The 19,102-nt window shown below is 30.5% G+C and overlaps 1 pseudogene; it reads right to left on the bottom strand.

Moving 5' to 3' along the window:
* Positions 1-458: 458 nt before the first annotated feature.
* Positions 459-18,877, bottom strand: LOC126705057 (probable mediator of RNA polymerase II transcription subunit 26c; annotated as a pseudogene).
* Between the last annotated feature and the right edge of the window lie 225 nt (positions 18,878-19,102).

Below are 19,102 nucleotides of genomic sequence, written 5' to 3'. Positions count from 1 at the left end.
TACAAAAGAACCAGTAAATAGAATAAATATACAATTGTGCTTACATCTTCAAGCTTTATCCAATGCTTTTCAAGAATCTATTTCCTCCCTTTCTTAGGCTCTTCTCTTTTCTCAACTTCTTCAAGCTACTTAATTTTTCACCAAATTAGTATCAAGTATAACACCAAATTATACCAATTCATCAAAGATTTACAATGTAAAACCAAACACTCTTAATGTCAATAAATGTCATAATAACCCCACCCCAACTATTGAATTATTAAAAAAGTTCAATATGTCTATAATCTTCATGAAAATAAGTATTCCATTGGATTTCAAAACTAACACAAGAGACCACCTCTTGTACTTGGTGAAAATGTGAATTTGGTGCGCCAATAACAAATTGACACTTAAGATTGTTGTGGATTTGGGTGTGAGTGTATGTGCCTCGCTAGAGTTTCCCACTACTAAAAACCTCAAACTTTTTAACACTTTGAAATCACTATTCCCAAATAAGTCATTTTAATTTCTGTTATTAAGTAAATTAACCAAAAAAAAAAGTGTTTTTGTTTTTGTTTTCTTAACTCCAAAAAACAATGTAAGAGGCACAACCGGTTTTGGCCTTTCCAGCCTCCCTCATGTACCCTTTAGTATGTATGATTTGCCGTATTTAGTCACCAGTGCCTCTCGTGAGAACCGCCACCACTACCACCTTTGTTCTTTCCAAAGAAGGCATTCTTGGGTTTTGGGATCTCATGGATGTCCATCACCTGAATCATTCTTTGCCTTTTGGCTTCACCAAAGTAAAACACACAAACACAAATTTATGAACCTAGTAAAATTACAGTAGAGCAGAAAAGAAAATAAGTGAACCATTTTTAGCTTCTTGGTAATTCTCTTGAAGCCTTTTTCTTGCTGAAGCCAATTTTTCAAAGTCAACATCCTTTTATTGTTGTCCTCTCTGTCTCTACAAAATCCCAATGAAGTGATTGAAATTCAGTTAAATAACATTCACAATTTGTTTGGTTAGCAAGAAATTAAAAATATCTCAAACTTCATACTATTAGGGAGCATCATGGGAAAACTTACACCTCCCATTCAATTGAGCTAAACTAAACAATTTGATGCAATTGAGTTTAGTTTCTCATAATTTGGAATTAATTCCTTCAAAACTAATTTTCTTACTCTAAATGATAATCAACCAAACATTGGAGCTAGAGACTCTTAATTTGGTATTCATACATTTTGATGTGCCGTGGCAAATACAGGTGCTGCTTTAGAAGGAGGAGCTTCTTTCTGAGGAATGACTTTCAGCTTTGGCTCGGATTCTAAATTATTCTTATCTAACCCAAAACTCCCATCTGTGCAAGCAAGTTGGATCATTCAAACTCCAAACAAAAACACACTCACACAAAGCTCAAAAGTTGAACTTGGAATCTAATTCTACTACTCACCATGTGGATTTGGAGAGTAAGCAAAATCAGGAACCTACAAAAGAACATAATATTAGAAACCTCTAAAACAAAACCCATTTTCCAAGAGTTTTTTTTCTCCCAGACAAAGCAAATTAGTTGGCCCAAAAATCACAAAAATAAAGAACAAAACTTAAATAGAGTTCCTTAGATGCTATACATTACATTCCCTAATTAATTGTCCTTCAAAATATAATAATGTTTGAACTGCAATGACAAATGCAATAAGTGTTTGAATTTAACCGGAAATCGTACAACACCTAAATAAACTGTTCCTACAAAAAATAAAAGATTTCTTCAACCTGGTGATAACCATTTTGAGTAACTTTTTGCTGAAGTGAATCTCCATTAGCTGCCAACAACAACAATTACCAATTTTAACTTACTTTCTATAATGCAATCTGCACTCAGTTACTTACTCAAAAGAGAAATTGAAATTAAATTCATTCCAGATAGTACAAACAGTGTTACCCATTAAAGCAGAGGATGTGTGTTCCCCAGGTTGATTCAACTTTACCCATTCATCCACAATATCCTTCCACTTCCTAACAACACAAATAAAAATAAACGAATTCAGCAAAAACCCCTTTATTCTTCACATATCATTATCCAATGACTTAAAAAGCATACCAGTACGAACACCAAAAAAAAAAAAAAAATCAATAATTATCAAAACAATTAAACAACCAAAATAGAAAACAATTTCTTTCAAAATGAATAAATAGCCCCTTTGGAAATGCAGTAAACAAAGAAGAAGTAACAGAAAAGCCTTGGTTGCATTCTTACAAAAGATACAGTTAGGAGATGCAGTTTTAATTGAATTTGCTAAAATATGAAAGAGAGAGCAATGCGGCCAATAATTGAAAATAGCAAACTCCACTATCGGCTCCAAACCCATCAATCTATGCTAATCATTCAAAAGAAACACTCCCAAACGTAACCCTAAATCATACTTAACAGCCAAAAACAATAGAACAAAATTAAAAACTTGCTGGTAATGTTTTCGGATAAGTTCTGGTCTGATTATAAAGTCCTCCAGATTTTTCTCTCCCTTTCTAACTCTCTCTGCCCCTTATTAAGGCTCTTAATGAACAATAATAATGTAAGGCACTTTTGGTTTTTAAAAAAACCAAAAATTTACTCCAAATTGATAGGCCAAAAACGTATTGACTCCTTGTGATAGATTAATTGATTAATTAGCCAAGTTTATTAATTAATCAAATTAACATGCAAAGTACGTGGTAGCACACACAAATCACCAATTAATTAAAGTATGCAGAGGAAAATAAATTGATACGGTAATTTATTTACGAATGGGGAAAACCTATACGACAAAAACCCCACCGGGTGATTTTAAAGTCACCACTCCCGAAAATCCACTATTATAAAAATAAGCGGTAACAAGTAAAGGAATCCGAGTACCTTATATCAACCTACAGTTGAACCCTTACCCCAATATCCAATTGGACTTGTTCTGCAGTGACAATCTCTCTTTTCAATGCATGGCTCCCACTACATGACTAACCAATTGCGCGGATCCCAGTACACGACTTCAATCACCAACTAGAGAATGTTGTTAGCTGCAAAGTTCTTCAATTCATCTAGACAATGAAGATCATGAAGTTGCTTGTTCACAAAACCCAACGGTGTACAAACACAGCAGCTTCTTCAAGAACTAGGGCAAACTAGGTTTTCGGTCACACTTCTTCACTCTTGTGAAATTTGCTCTTGTGCAATTGTGCATAACCTTTTACGGCCCTTTAAATAATCCTTATATATGTTTAGAGTTGTGAGAAAAGAAAGCCCAAACATACATTCACGGATTGGATGAAAAAAAGTCCTGAAAAACTGAGTTTTATAAACCTCGATAGATAGCTATCTATTGAACTAGCTATCGAGGCACGGGCTTCACAGCTTTTTAATCCTCGATAGATGCTAGTTGTCGAGCTTTAATGAACAGTACTTTTTTACTTGGTTCTTGGATAGACTTGCATGACTTTGACACTTGAACTTGAAACCTTGTTTCTTGAAGTATTAAATACATCCTAGATCTACCCAATTACAAGTAAAGTGCGTTTTGTCAAAAGATTAGCTAATACATAAGATAGTGACATATGTTCCTAACATTGAATCACATATGTCCTAACACAAATAAAGAGAATCGGTAAGGGGGAAAACCTAAAATTAAAATAAAAACATCACTAACCATTCTTTAAAATGCCAAGAGACAAAGCCCATGTAGAATTTGATCTTCTATAGGGTTTCCCTAGGTTCAACGAAGCCAACATCGTTTAAATTCGTAGTTGATAGTAAACCCTGATCTTAGACAATTTATAAACAGATTAGAATCTTTACTTTGATGAAATTTGGAACTCTAACTTCAAATTGTTACTTATTTGACATTGAAAGTTGCAAGAGACTTGGAGAGAGACAGTGGTTGTGTGAGGATTTGAATAGGATTGGAGTGACGGTGGTTGTGTGAGATTTTGCATCATTCAGCAGGCCGCCTTTCCGTGATGGCAACAATCTGTGGTGGAGGTAATCTGTGGCGACGGCGACGGTGGGAGAATTTGAGTTTTGGGTTTTGATTTTGGAGGAAGGAAAGGATGAGTTTTAGGTTTAGGGGAAGGAGATGTTAGTGTGTGAGAAGAGAAGAGAGATTTTTTCTTTTTCTTTTTTGGTTTTAAAAAGGTATCAGGTTTTGTAACGTGTATTTGGTGGGGGGAAAATTAGATTTACTTTTAAATTAAATTTAAAAAATAGAAAAAAAAAATTGACGTAGAAAATTAAAAGAGTTTCAGAGGTTTCGGTTATATATATATATATATATATTTATATATTAATATTATGTAACAAATTTTAATTTGTCAGAACTATGCTTTGGTTGCCACTGTCTAACAAACAAGATTTCATATGAATCAATAAAGTCAAAGATTTTTTATTGTTTATCATGATGCAGGCTTGCAGCACGGTTCTAAGATAAATAAATTTATATACCATATTACCATTCATATTCAAATTATAAGCATCTATGTTTTTATATTTTAACAATCTTACAATCATTAAAAATAAAAATATCTTTTTTACGTATCTTTTTATAGAGCAAATTACAACTTACCCACTTGTGGTTTGGCCGAAATTTTAGTTGTTTATATGTGGTTTAAAATTTGACACTTTATCCATCTGATATTAGCTCAATTAGAATTATGTAACCCACCCTTGTTAAAAATATGCTAAATATGAAATTTTGTTCCACTTTTATGTCTTTTTCCTCCAAAAACACAAAAAACATAAAAATACAAGATTAAATAAGATTAAAAAGAAATCTAACGGAACACTTGCATATTGGGATTTTAAACCACAAATAGGCAGGTAACTTAAATTTCAATTAAACCTCCAGTTGGTAAAGTGTCAAATTTCAAATCACAAGTAAGCAATTTAAATTTTGGTCAAATCACTGATGGGTACAACAGTTGTAATTTGTCCATTTTTATATTTACATCATATCTTTTGTTTTTCTAAGAAGAATATGGGAAAAATCTCATTTGTATCAAAGTTGTTTGATTTTTTATTAAAAAAATAAATAAATATTTTCATGGCCTATAGCTAGAGGATAAGTTGCAACTTATTTTATTATTTAGCGTATTTTTACTAATATTCATAAGTCTCACTATACTTTTTGGTACTAGTTATGGGTCTCACAGTACTATTTTAGTCAACTTTTACCTTTATCTACAGTACTTTCAGCAAAAAATTTTTAATTTTAGTAATATAAGCGAATCCTAAACAAACTCTTAGTCGCAAACAATACCAACCATCAAATAAAGGCACAGATGGTTGGGTTTTAGGAAACCTCAAAAGGAAAGTTATATATTGCGCATGAGTCAGTGACGCTATGATATCACTTTTTGGATATCAATCTTTTTTTGGCGAAAAACCCATTTTTCGTCCTTGAATTTTCACGTGATTCCCACTTTGATCTCTATCTTTTATTTTCACCACTTTTAGTCCCTATTTAGAAAAATGTGTTCTGTTTTAGTCCCTATCGTCATCTCACTAAATGTAGGGACGAAAATGGGTTTTTCGCCCTTTTTTTTGAGAAACTTTTGTCTACCAAATTAGTCAAAAAAAATTTGGGTATCAATTTACTTGTTTGAAAACAAACACTCGTTTGGATATAAAATACTTTCAAGTTTGACTTTCACCGATCGAGCATAAATCCTTAAATATAAATTCAAGTACAAATAGACTGTTATCCTAATTTCCTTACAAAAAAATGTGTCCAATAAATAAGGATCTATCACCATCATCAAATAGAAAGCACAACCTTTTTCCAGGCCCTAAAAAAAATCGAAAAAATAATAATATTCAATCGATTTACTTTGATTAGCACGTAGATAAACCAATATATTTTTGAAGTTAATTTATTTATTTTGTCTTGTTTATGGACTGGAGTGATGTAGAAGGTTCTTAGACAGGCCAGTATTTTATAGTGAATGGGAGAGATTTGTTGCAATTTTCACACATCAGTGATGGACTAGTTGCGTGGCAAAATCTCACATTAAAATTATATATATATATATATTATATAATAAAAGTTGAAATTAGAAGACGTGGTTGCCTAAGTATCTACACCAAATTACAGAAATTTTTTAAGATTTAAAAAAAAAAATTATAATTTTTTTTGATCTTATCTTCTTCTCTTATAATTTCTAAGTTGATAAAAATATTAATTTAATTACAATCCAGACTCTTCATCTAATCCCCTTTTTTTATTTAAATTATATTATCACGTGTAACAAAAAAACAACATAGTACACGTAAATATAAAGTATTAGATGAAGATTTTGGATAAACATACATCCTAAATTAATTCTTCTTCTCTTATAATTCTTAGAATGATTAGAAATCTAATTTCCACACAATTGAAAATTCTCTCCCTCTCCACCAAATTGCAAAAATTTTGTTAGATTTTTTTTAAAAAAATAGACATATTTTTTTTGTTCTTATCTTCTTCTTCTATAATTTATAAGTTGATAATTTGATTACAATCCAAATTCTTCATCTAATCATTTTCTTATTATAATTTATAAGTTGATAAATAATATCAATTTGATTACAATCCAAAATCTTCAACTAATACTTATTTTTTAATTTAAATTATATTACAACAAGTAAAAAAAAAAAAAAGCAACGTTGTACACTTTAAAAAAATCAGCAAGGTTACATGTAAAAATAACAGCAACTACTCTTAGTTTTTAAATAAAACACTAAATTCTTTGAATTTCCTCTTGCCACTTTTTTTAAGATTTAGACTTCAGCTTTACACTCCCACAAATTAGACTAACATTAAACTTTTTGTTCATATCAACTTCTTCAATGTAAAGTGTATATCTACTAAATAATTCATACTGGATATGTACTATACAGTTCTTTTTCTTTATACTTCTCTTCTTCTACCTACAACCTTTCAAGTATATATTTGTTTACTCTAATTTTTTTTTTCTTAAATTGAATAGGTTTTGTGTATTTTTTGTTTTTTGTTTAACCTAATTTGCTTATGATTTATACAACTTATATGATTATGGTTTGAGAATTAATCATTAAATATGCTTACGCATGATTTTTTAAATTATTTTTTGTTTTATGACATGGGTTCTGATGGTGATATGTTTCTTTCATCCTCTCAATTTTGATTTAGAGAAAAATCTTCTTTTTAGCTTACTATTAAGCATTTTTATATAAATTTGATTATAAATTGTTCATAACAATTTGATTTTTTTTTTCCTGATTGAAATAGCTTTGACTAACTATTAGAGTTGTACACTTTGATCTATAAAAGAAGTCAATCTATCCATTCAGATTTTATTTTTTATTTTTTTATCAATCATTAAATATGGTTTGACATGATTTTTTTATCAATCGTAAAATTTTATAATAAAGAACAATGACAAACAAGAACAAGGATATAGTGTACAAAGAAGTATTCAAGAATCTCCCAAAAATACAAAATTCTCATTAAAGCACAATTGGTAGGTTACAAAATAATAATTTTTTATTAGGTGTTATCATTTTATATTTGATAGTTATTAAACCAAAACAAATTTTCCTTTTTTAATTATAATAATTATTTGAGAGATTATTGTTTATCAAATAACATGTATATTCTATAAGTTTATGATAAAACCGTGCAACGCACGGCCTTTAACTAGTGTGTGTGTGTGTGTGTGTGTGTGTTAATGGTTAAATTTTAGAAAAAATCTAATTAAATTTTAATTGACTTTTAAATTTTGTGCCATGTGTTCAATTTAATTTTTAATTTAGTACCAAATGATTAATTTAGTGTAAAAATCAAAGAGTCTAAATCCAATTAAATTTTAAATTGGATTTTAATTGAAGTCCAATTATTCGCCATGTGTCCATCTAAATTTTTAATTTTTGTGGCAAGTGAACTATTGGATGCAAAAACTGAAAAGTATAAAATCAATTAAATTCTAAATTTTATATATATAATGAGAAGCCATTACATATTTTAGAAATGTATGACTTAAAAAAAGTGTAAGCTAATACCATATGTATAATATAAACCTCATCTCAAAAAAAAAAAATAATAATAATTTGAATCATATAATTGTAATTTCATATATATATTAATAGCCAAAACTCATAAAAAATTCAATTAGATTTTAATTGGATTTTCAATTTTGTGCCATGTGTCCTATTTAATTTTTAATTTTGTGCTAAGTGAATTATTGAATGTAAAATCGAAAAGTCCAAATCCAATTAAATTCTAAATAGGATTTCAATTAGAGTCCAATTTTCTGTAACATATCCATCTAAGTTTTTAATTTTTGTGGCAAGTAAATTATTGGGTGTAAAAACCAAAGAATCTAAAACCAATTAACAAAAACCAAAGAGTCTAGTTATAATAATGATAAGAATGAGAAAATAAAATAATTGAACCAAAATTCATAAACTTAAAATTTTAGGTTAATTGGTATCTTATAGTTGTGTTTGGGATAAGCTTATATTGGATAGTTTCTTTTAATATTTAGCTTATTTCTGCTGCTATTCGTGGGTTCTATTGTACTTTTGATACTATTCATAAGTTCCACTATACTATTTCAGATAACTTCTAGTTTTATCTACAATATTTTCAGTAAAGTATTTTCAATTTTCATTTTCTAGTTTTAGCTAAAAACTTTTAGCTTTACCAGGCTTCTATTGGAATCTTCAAAATCCCAGAGGAATGTAGACCCACAGGCCACAAGTCCACAACGATCTTTGTTTATCAACAAATTTGATGAAGCTCTCCATGCCATTACTTATGGTAATGTTGGTGAGCAAGACGTATGACTCCACGACCTAGAAACCCTTTCTACAAAAGTGGAAATAGACAGAAATGAAGAGCGCTTTACTCTTATTTCCATCTCGTGTATTTACTCGTGGTTGTAGTACTAGTAATTATAGACTATAACATTGATAGTTATGGGTAATTACTTGTAGGAAATCAAGCAAGATAACTCTTGCTTCTCAAAAAAAAAAAGTGAGATAACTCTTAATTATGGACTAGATCGGATCTATTGTGAGCGTACTTACAAGATTGGCCCAGACCAACATTTCTAACATCTCCTACGTGAATATAGTGGATATGGAATGACCAAGCAATTCTTGTACTAATCTCAAATTTATTCTTACGGTGAGTATAGTGGACATCTATGATAAGTGTATTTGGAATCTACACAAGTGTTCATCCCACACGTCAAGACTATAAAGCTCACACAAAGATGATCTTAAAAAACGCCTAACAAAATAGTATTGTCATTGGCTCTAGATTAAAGAAAAATGGACACTACAACAAAATGTATTTTTAGTGACGAAAATTTTCATCACTAAATATCCAATTTTTCATCGCCTAGGGCTTTTAGCAATGAAATCTGCTTTTTAGCAATGAAATTCGTTTCATCACTAATACCCTGTCGCTAAAAGTATTATATACTGATGAAAAAATTTGTTGCCAAAAGGTCTAATTATTTTTTATTTTTTTTTTGGCGAAAAAAATATTTCATCGTCAAATGTTTTCCTTGCTAAATACACTATTCAGCAATGAAACTATTTCGTCATCGAATGTACTTTATTTTATTAAATCATTTTTAACAATGAAAATTTCATCACCAAAACTATTTTTTAAACTAATTGGGGTACATATAGTGACAAAAAATTTTGTCACCAAAACTATTTCTTAAAAAATTCGGCAACATTTAGCGACGGAAAATTTCATCACCAAATTTTTTTTTTTTTTTTTCATCCATATTTGGCAACTAAATATTTCATCACCAAAACTTTTTTTTTTTTTGCTATATATGGTGACGGAAGAATGCATTGCATAAGGTTCTCATGGAGTTGTCATTTTTATTGATGACATATAAGAAATGGAATAAACTTGGCCATAGACACAAGGAGAGCTAGCTAGTAGGACTCGTTTGAAGCTCAAAAAGAGAGATGTTTCAAAAACTCACAGAGGCAATGATAGATGTGGATGAGAGAGATTAATTGTAATATTCAAATGCGCTAGTCAAGTGGTAAAATCTTACATTAAATAATAATGATAAAAATGAAAAAGTAACATAATTGAACTAAAACCCATAAACTTAAGTTTCTAGGTTTATTGGTATCTTATATCTTACTGGGCTTCTATTGGAATCTTCAAACCCCTAGATCCACAAGTTCACAACGATCTCTGTATATCAACAAATTTGATGAGGCTCTCTCTAAAGAAAGTTGCAACTCTGAATAGTGATGACTACCAGCATATTGTGTAAGTCTCATGAATAGAAAGTACAATTCATGAATAGTACATTCATGAATAGTAGTAGTGTGCCACCTCTAAGTGTCCACATGAATGGTACCTTGCTTCATGCATAAAATAAAATTTCTCATTAGTTGAAATTTCTCTTGTTGGATGTTTTTGAGGATGATCTCAATGGGGTGTATGTTAGCAGGCTTTGTCCTGAACCTGTTGTTCCCTTTTAGTTTGTTCTAATGAATCGTCTTTCACCAAAAAAGATATGTTGTGATTCTCTATTTTATTGAATAAATTCTTATTACTTGAAAGATAGATTTTAAAAAATAAAAAATAAATAAATAAAAAGGGAACAAAGCGTATTGATTTGTATACGTACAGGTTCATCTTTGAAAGATAAAATTAAATTTTGTCAACTCTACCATATTCTACTCTAGTCTCATTCTTTCACCCTCCATCCACACAAGTATTAGGAAAATTTTCAATTTCCTTTTCTATAGATCATAAACATATCTTTTTTTTCAAGCTAGTATATCCTCAATTTGTTTGAGTTGAATTAATTTGTCCAATTTTTATCTTGGGACTAATTGGGTATTATTTCTTTGTTTGTTTGTTTGTTTCTTTTTTTGGTTGAAAATATTGTGAAGTCTTTTAGCTATGTTGGCTCAAAAGCATATTCACTAACTAACCCATGGCACATGTTTTTTTTTTTTAGACCAACAAGCTTGAGAGGCTTTCGAATTCTAGCCATTATTGTAAAGCCTGCATTAATTTGGGTTAAGATTGGGCCTAAAAGAGAAGGTAATCCGCTGATTTTGCAAACTGGGTCTAAGGAGCTTTTGTCCAAAAGAAGAGAAAGAATAGATTCAAACTTGGTTGGCAATAGGGTGGGGAGTGTTGAAGTTACTTTGCTATTTTTAATCAAATAGTTTCTTCAATGACGAGATCATAAAAAGAGAGGAAAAGAATGAGATAAAAAGAAAGAGGAAAAGGAAGGGCCAACAATGATGGTGCTCAAAGAGGAAAAAAAAAGGTTTTGGAATGATAATATAGTATCTATAAAAATAAATAAATAATAAATAAAATAAAACTACATATATAAATAATATAAATTTTTCCTTAATTATTTATATTATTTACATATATAAATAGTTTCTATTTTGTTTGTGAGATATATGAAATTTTCAATCCCCAAAATACCTAGGAGTGGGATGGAATGAGTTTATGGGTGTGTTATCTCTTTATTTTTGTTATATCTCATTACACTTAGGTATTTTAGTGATTGAAAAATACTTAATTGGGGAAAAAAATAGAAAATTCCTCGAGCAAGTACTTGGCTTATAACTAATGCTTAGCAAGCAAGACTTGTCATCAACAATTAAATAAACACATAATTTTTGAAAACACATAGCAAAGTTACCATGATAACCAACAAAGAAAAGTCCAACTTTGCCTTATTGACGCATAATATACAGGACAAAATATCAAACTTGGATAAGAGTTACAACATTTCTTTACAAAATTGTAAATTTTGAGGTACAAACCTCTAAAAATGGAACATAGCATAACTAAATGTCCAAATATAATAAACCAAACCATTAACACAACATTTAAATATTAAATCTCTCGACAATTCATCAAACTAAACCATGATAAAAGAAAGATTCCAAATACATTCTCGAATAGTCTCACGACTATTGAGTTTACAACCATAAAAAAGCACAACAAAACAAATTTTATAACATAGTTCTCTACTACATGTAGTCTTCAGTTCATAACTCCAATGGTCACCAATTTGTTGCATTAAGAGAGTCCACTACACTAATCTAAAAAGGGAAGGGAAAGGGGGGGAGGGGAGGAGCTATTAGCTGAACAAGAGACTACATCACATAAGATTGTCAAGTGAAAATGCACATTATAATAAACAGTGTATTAAATTTTACAAAACATCTATCAATAGTATGAAAGTAATTCAATAGAGACAGTAAAACCTGTTTTGGAAGTGAACATTTAATAGTATAGTGAAAAACATATAACTTATTAAATAAACAAATGCTCTCTTAAAAGATTTACCCAATTTCAATAAGCTATAATATAGTTACAACTTACAAGAACATCACTTCATCACTGAGTAAACTACTTATATAACAAATAATAATGCACTCTCAATTTGTCAATAACAATAAATAATAATTATTATATAAAATATCAACCAGACTAAGACATCCTTAACAATGGATAGGTGAATCCCATGGAAAACAACCACCTCAAAGAGGTAAAACATAGCTATGGCTCCAAAGTGCAAATAAGAAGAATAATGTCAAAGAGCAAACAATAACAATGCACCACACCACAAGGCAGAAAGAACAAGATAAGGATTTAACTATTGATACGTACTTGGTTCAACGCTTAAAATTTTGTGCGTAAATTTTTAAACCCACTAAGGCAACCCTCAAAAGTATAACATGACAATACACAAATTTCATATCAATTCTATCAAAATTCAACCATATTGATCACTTTGTTGTCCTAAATGGAGAATGACCCAGTTTTCCCAAAACTAGGTTAACCGATATTCATAATTCCTAACTGATTTTTTTTTTTTTTTTTTTTGGTAATTCAGCTTATATTCATTGAAACAAAACATAGTACATTGGGAAAAGCCCAAAACTAGAGAATGGAAGAAACCATCATAAGGAATAGAGAATGGAAGAATCATCATACGGAACCACCTTGCTATAGCAACCAAATTACAAATCTAACTACAAAACCAAAACAAGCCAAAGCAAGTAGCAAAGCAAAAATGCACTAACAACTAAACAACATATCTATACAACATCTAAACTAGCACTTCAATGCAACAACACAGACAACACAATAACACTTTGGCAAAACACAACAACACAAGATATCTAGGATCAAATTCAAATACCATTTGGCCCAATCCTCTAATTACAATAGATGGTAGTATTTAAAACTAACTTCTTGAACTTTGTTTGAAACCCTAGTCTAGCTTCTCTTGAGCTGCTCTTCAATCCAAATTTTTTTTTCATCAACTACGACATTTCTTTGTAGCTAAATGTAGTAGACCATTGACCACCAAGCAAGTTTCTAGGCTATTACTTTTAACCCCTTCCCTTTTAACTCTATAGCCCCCTAAGCAAACATCAAGTTCTCCCACACAAACTGGGCATCAGAAACTAGACACAATTTCATCATGTCATCCCAAACACTTCTAGTGAAAGAACATTCAAAGAAGAGAGATAATCTCTACTTTCAAGACAATTTCCAAAAAAAAAAAACATAAGCTATCACCCAAATATATACCTAGCTCACTTAACCATTCTATCTTGTGTGGGGAGTTTGTTGATTACAGCTAATCAACCAAAAAATAAATGCTTTGAAATAGTTAAATGGAACCAAAGTAAATTTCTTTTACATCATGACATTCATAAATTTACAACCTAAACCATCAAATATCAGTAATGAAACACATCATGGGCCTCTAAATAAAGTTTTTGCAACTTTAAATTAATTACTTCAAAATATTTTTAACGATGTTGTCTGCACGTGAAAGTTTTAAGCCTAAAACCAAAAACTAAGGGAACTAATAATTTCCTCAACACTTTGGCTTTAAAATTAAAATGACTAAAAATTTTCAATAATTATGATTTTTTCCAAATCTGTCAGTATCATAATTCCATGCCAATCTCAAGTCATGTTAAAATCAAGTCAGTATACCCAGGTCTGTCATAAACAGAATTACAACAACTTTTCATATTTTTGTAAAATTTCTTTGAAATTGTCCAATGTAGAAAATTCACGCTTAAGTCCTAACTCAGCCTTTAATTCCTTAATATTTAAGGATTTAACTTCTCAAATCAATTGCCCAATAATCCAATTAAAGTCCCCGATCCAATTAGGCCGCGTTTGTTACTTATTAAATCCTAAGTACCCGATTGTTTATAATCCCAAATTCTCTCATTATTTCAAGATATACCTAAGTGATCTACAACAATAGCAAATCATAATATATCCACAAAAATTGTATTCAATGGTCAATGTTCAATGGTCAATTTTACCCTGAAACTTGGAGAGACTATAGAACCTAGGGAGAAATTCCTTTGAATTCCGGTGAGATAATTGGAGGACATCGATTTTAATGGGGTTGAGGAGTGGCTAAGAGATGAAAAATTTTAATGGGGTCTGAAAGCTAGAAGGTTGCTAGACGATTAAAAGAAGATGAGGAAGATGATTTTTTTTTTTTTTTTTGAAACCTTTGGAGGAAAATGAAACTAAAAAGAAGAGAGCTTGCATATCTCAAATTACGTAACTCTTTGGGATGAATAAGAATAAATTTTATCCAACATAACAAGACAACCCAAATACAAACCATACCATACACACACCAATTGAAGCCATCAGAAGCACATAGCAAAACAAAGGTCCCATTTGACAAGATCAGGAATAAAGCCCATTTTTGGGCCCATAGTACTCAACTACCAGCAACTGCCTTATAATTTTACATAAATCTTAACCCTCAAAAATATTCTTTAGGGGTCTATTTCACCCACAAAAAAAAAAAGTATTTTGCAAAATAAAAATTAATAAATTTTTTAAATAGAAAACATAATCCGTAATAGAACTTTGCTAATTTAGATCAATTCAAATGGATTGGCAGTACTAGTATAATTATTTTAATAATATATGTTGACGCATACATATGTGATAGAAAGTAAAAAAGGTAAAATGCAAAACTGACCTTCTAAATTTCTTTAGATATCATTTCAGTAATCTAACTTTACTTTTATTCATTTCAATCCTCTAACTTTCAAGTTTATTCAATTAAGACTTTTCCATCAACTTTTGTTATATGTTGTGATTAATTTTTCAATTTTATAAATTTTTCTTCAAATTTTTAAAATTAAAAGAATTCAATTAATGATTGAAAAATATTTTCCAGACTTTTTTTTTTTCAAAAAATTTTAACAGAAGTTAACGAAAAGGCCTTAATTAAATAAATCTGAAACTTAAAGGACTGAAATAAATGAAAGAGAAGAAAGGTGGCTATTGGCCTTCAAGGTCGCTGCGGCAGTACTTGTCCTGCTGATCCTCTTTGTTACACTCATCGCTAAACTACGCCAGTGTAATTCCAGCAGTGGCGGCGGCCACGTTACGGAGTTCATGGCAGGACCAGCTCCGAAACCAGTATTCAACTTCCAGATATGAATACCAACGACGGCTCCGTATCAGTCTCTGTGTGATCATCACCAACCCACCGTGTAAGTCTTCTCTTTTTTTGGAGCTTTTACGTGCGGATTAATAATATGTTCATGCATATGAAGTTATATAAAATTCTTATTAGTTAGAAACGTCCATGCTGTTTTTGTAGATTAATAGTTAAATAAGGAGGATCAACTGTCTGATGTGTTTGACAGGTGTGAGAGGTAAGGTTGGCTTCATACTTCATAGTGCATAAATTAAGTATTCGATTCTCCTGGGCTGCTTATGGAAGATACGTATATATAGGTGTGGATGGATGTTCATGCTGTTTGCTTTTTGTTTTTGTGTTGTACGTGTTGTTCTATTTGAATATGTACGTTTTTTTTTTTGCAAAATAAGGGAACGAATATATATGTACGTTTATGTGATTGTGATAAATGTGTAATGATAATAAATTAATAATAAATTATTGTGTTGCTCACGTGTAAATATATCATTTAAGCTACTGTATCCACAATCCATTATTTGAGTTCAACTTTAAATTGGCCAATTTTTATCAGTCTGAAGTTTATGGGGTGCTGGGTTTTTTATTTTTTATTTTTACATTATTGCTAAATACTTGTTAAAAAAATGATAAAATACTATTTTGATCATTAAATTTTATCAAAAGTTTATTTTTCATCACTAAATTTTAATATATTTTTTTTCTTTCATCCTAAAACTTTATAAAAAGTCTTTTTAACAGTTTAGAAATAAAAATAAGAGGACAAAGTTTAACTGTTATAACCTAAGTATACAACCTTATTCAATATTTTTTTATTGGAGGTGAATTTTGAAAATTCCACCATTGGATTACATTTTCTTCTTATATCCTTCATACTTGCAAAATTTCTAGAAAATTAAAGATTAACAGCTATACCATCAATAAATTGTTTAAATTGCTAGTTTTTATAGTTTAAAATTATATATAAATATAAGCTCATAAATCATATAGTAAATAATAAATAATTGATATAAAATTGACATGTGTATTAAGAGTATAAAAACATGCAATTCAACAGTTAAATTTCCAAAATATGTAGTAATACTTATTTTATTAAGGAAGATTATAGCCTTAGGATACAACTAATTTTGTAACTAAATTTTGTCTAAAATAAGAATAAAAAACAAAATTTTTAAAAGTTTAAGTATAGAAAATAAAACATCTTCAATAATTAAAGGACAACAGAAGAACTTTTCAATAATTTAAGAATAAAAAAAATGAAAATTTCAAATTTTTGGGACAAAAAAAGACTTTTAGTAAAGTCTTTAATATGCTTTTTTCATCCCTAAACTTTAATATGTTTTTTTTTTCCCTTCAACCTTAAACTTTATAAAAAGTCTTTTTAATAGTTTAGAGATAAAAATAAATATGAAAAACAAACTTTTTAAAAGTTTAAGGATAGAAAATAAAATATTTTCAATAATTTAAAGACGACAAGTGAACTTTTCAATAATTTAGGGATAAAAATAAAATTTTCATAATTTTGGGACAAAAAAAAAAAGACTTTAAGTAAAGTTTATGAAAAAAAATATATTTTACTATAAAAAAAAAATTGCTTTTTAAAGTGGGCCTAGAGAAGTGTCATGTAGCTAGTAGTTTTGGAGTTGGCATGTTGGTTTGAATGTGTGTTATCAAAAAAGAGAAGTGTCATGTAACTGTGGCCTCACAAAAGTTGGATTTTCGCAGCATAGGCTAAGTGTGCGTTTGACTCCAAATTAAAAAACTAAATTATTTTACTATTCAGCCTATTTCTGCTACTATTGATGGGTCCCACTGCACTTTTTGATACTATTCATGAGTTTCATTGTACTATTTCAGCTAACTTTTACCTTTATCTACAGTATTTTCAACAAAAAATTTTCACTTTCAGCAAAATAAGTGAATCACAAATAGAGCCTAAATAGGGCGAAGATTTGTAGATGGTAGTGTTGGATTGAGAGCCTTGTGGCCTTTATAATCAAGCTAGAAATTCAGCTAGGATTGGGTTTAGGCCTAAATGGGGAAATAATTAAGGGATAGTGCGAACTGGGTTAACGAGTTGCATTTCGGCCTTGGTTAAATATTCAAATTGGGCGAATAAGATAGATTCAATAATTTTAACAAGTCAAGACATTCCTCCACCTTGGGCCATGGCATTATATTAATATTGCTTATAGATTAAGCAAAGGCCATGGCATTATGTTAACATTGCCTATAGATTAAGCAAAGAAACGAAACCTTAAAATCCAAAATAATGACCTTCTCAAAATAGAAAGAAAAAAAAAAAGCACAAATAATAGGTTGGCCCATTGGTGTTGGAGTGCCTGTATATTAGGGATGGCAATGGGGCGGGATGGGGCCGAAGGATGGGATCTTCGCCCCCACCCCGCATGGATTTTTCTTACCCCATCCCCGCCCCTTAAGGCCTCGCGAAGCCCCACCCTACACCGTAAAACTTTATTTCTTGTTAATTTTCCCTACAACTATTACCATTTTTTCAAATAAAATGACATGTTTCAATAATAAAAATATACTTGAAATTATAAATAAATTTATTCTATCGAATCAAACTAATTTTTAGCAAATACTAAATAATATTATCTAAATATTTAACAAGATAATATCACAACAAAAATCTCATAGTATGACACAATAAAATAATCCAAACTCCTAATACATAACAAAATAAAAATTGCCTAGTTCTTCAAAAAGAATCTTCACTTAAATAAAATAAGATGATGATATTTTTGTTTAAATGGTAGGGTTTTAGGGTATGAAAAAAATTACCTTTTAACCCTTATTAATGCGGGGCAGGGCCGGGATGGGGCGGGGTGGGTCTAAAAAGTGTAAACCCATCCCTGCCCCGTCCCGTGGTGCGAGTCTAAAATCTCGCCCCATCCCCGCCCCACCACCTTTACGGGGTGGGGAAAACCCGCACGGGACGAAGCGAGGAGGGGCGGGGCAAAATTGCCATCCCTACTGTATATGGGGGAGGCTAGAGTAGCTTTCAAACTTTCCTCTCAACCCCGATCGTGCAAACAAATGGAGCTAGAGTTATTACGTATAATTTGATTAAAAAATTCTAGATACAAACTAAGCTACAATTTTCGCCATAGCCATTTACGCGTCTGGCCATGAGTCTACGATTGGTGGAAACAAAGTTGTAATTTAGTTTATGGAATTAGAATTACTTAATTTGATTAAAATTGTAGTTTTTGTTTTTGTTTGTGAGTAAGGGGCTGATGAAAGCAACCGCACAAGTAGAAAAGCCAATCCCAATACAACTCTAATTCCCCTATCCACCAGTGCAGTACGTACAAACATCTCTCCAATAATCGAATGCATCATCCGATGAACATTACTATTTCCAAATGCCATTTTTGTCTGTGATGAATAAACACTAGTGAACGTCGATTTTTAAGGAAGTGAGAATGAGTGTCTAATGTCTTCTCATTTTTATATTCTAACTTGGAGCTTAATTTAGGTGATGAAGAGTAAAACGTTTTCTAACAGGTCAAAGTGATTCTCAACTTAGTTCAAAGTTAAGCGGTGACTCATTTTTCTTTGCTTTAAACCATGAGGCTTGTGGCGTATACTATGCGA

Source organism: Quercus robur, chromosome 11 (genome assembly GCF_932294415.1).
Source record: "Quercus robur chromosome 11, dhQueRobu3.1, whole genome shotgun sequence".
In the NCBI taxonomy this organism is placed as follows: Eukaryota; Viridiplantae; Streptophyta; class Magnoliopsida; order Fagales; family Fagaceae; genus Quercus; species Quercus robur.
The sequence above is the reverse complement of the archived record's forward strand: the minus strand, read 5'-3'. Positions and strand labels throughout refer to the sequence as shown.